Raw genomic sequence first — 1767 nt, 5'->3', positions numbered from 1 at the left:
TCTCTCCCTCTCTCTTTCTCCCTCTCTCCCTCTTTCCCTCTCTCTCTCCCTCTCTCTCTCCCTCTCTCTCTCCCCCTCTCTCTCTCACACACTCTCTGTACGCGCGCGTGTATGTGTGAGTGTACGTCAGTTTATCTGTCTCTTTCTCCGAGAATGGAGAAGAGCTGACGAGGGTCTATCGACTAAAACAAGGAAGAAAGAAAACTAAAAGTAATAAAAAAAACCTGATATATATATATATACTGGAATTGCTTAATGGCGGACGACATACATTGTAACTCGAAACTGAAGCCATTGCTTGCAATGATGAAGGGTGTCTAATGCAGGACTTATATACAGCTATATGCACTTAATTATTCAGAGCTAAATGCTTTAGCAACAGAGATAAAACATGAAATCCTATCACCTTGGTAGTTGAGAGGCAGAGATGTTGCGGCGACAGATTACGTATCTGATGACATTTAATTACGATACTTAACGTTCAAATTCTGCAGATGTTGAAAGTAGCTTTTTCATTTTTCTCAGTTAAGATCGATCAAGCAAGTACCGATAAAGTACTGACAGTGATTCAATCAACATCACGAGAAAGCCTGATAACCTGTATGTAGTCGATCAAGCTGCTAGGGACAATGACCAAGATATCCTTCGGATCATTTCCTATTGTCTAAGAATAGAACACATATGTATCGCATGATGTTGTCTTGGATACACTGTTTGAGGAATAAAATATTGAAGTATGATCATAGGTCTGCTTGATCAGAGCTGACCTGGGGCGAAACAACAACGACAACAACATCGCTCCTCACAAAGTTTGTTGCATTTAGACAAAGTTAGAAAACCATAAATGAATTTTGAGAAACTGTTCTTTCTAATATAGGAACAGGACTTGAAAATTTGGGCCAAGAAAGCCAGTCGATTACATCGACCCCAGTGCTCGATTGTTATTTACTTTATCGACCCCGAAAGGGAATAACAAGCAAAGTCGACCTCGACTGAATTCGAACTCAGAAGGTAAAGTTGAAGAAATGTTGCTATGCATTTTGTCCGGCGTGCTAACGTGTCCATCTGCTGGCTAACTTGAAATTTTGAGAAATAATAATTTTTTTTTTCTAATTCTTTAAAAAAAAATAATAAAGCTTAAAAAAAGATCTTTTGCATGGGCAAAAATCAGTTAATAAAGTTTCCGATATAGAACAGTTTCATGTGAAAGGAACTGCCAAAACTCAGAATTCACGCTCTCTTCAAGGCGTTCGAACTTATACTTTAAATCAGTGGTTCTTAATTTTTTTACTATCACGCCTCCCCTAGGAATTTGTCGTTCTCTCCACGCCCCACTTGCATCTATAAATAAAATCCCTTCCCAGATTTTAAATAAAATCTAAAATATGTTTTCAGTCTTTTTATTGAATATGAATTAGTCACATTATACAAAATATGTATAATTTTATATATAATCACATTATACAAAAAGTGAGATACTTGACACTGCTTCATAGCAAAAAAAGTTTTTTTTTTATTGAATATGAATTAGTCACATTGTTAGTGAGATACTTGAGACTGTTTCTTAGCTACAAGATCTTGAATGCGTAGTTGAATGCCAGAGAGTGCACAACGTAAGTCCCTTTCAACGTTCAGCCTGTTTCTGTACTTGGTCTTGACAGTAACGAGTATGGAAAATGCAACTTCACAAAGATACGTGGATCCAAACATAGCTAAAATCCGAAGAGCCTGATGTGAGATCAGAGGGTAAACAGGAAGTTACTTGAT

This window comes from Octopus bimaculoides, chromosome 3 (genome assembly GCF_001194135.2).
Source record: "Octopus bimaculoides isolate UCB-OBI-ISO-001 chromosome 3, ASM119413v2, whole genome shotgun sequence".
Taxonomy (NCBI): domain Eukaryota; kingdom Metazoa; phylum Mollusca; class Cephalopoda; order Octopoda; family Octopodidae; genus Octopus; species Octopus bimaculoides.
This window is presented reverse-complemented; position numbering follows the sequence as displayed.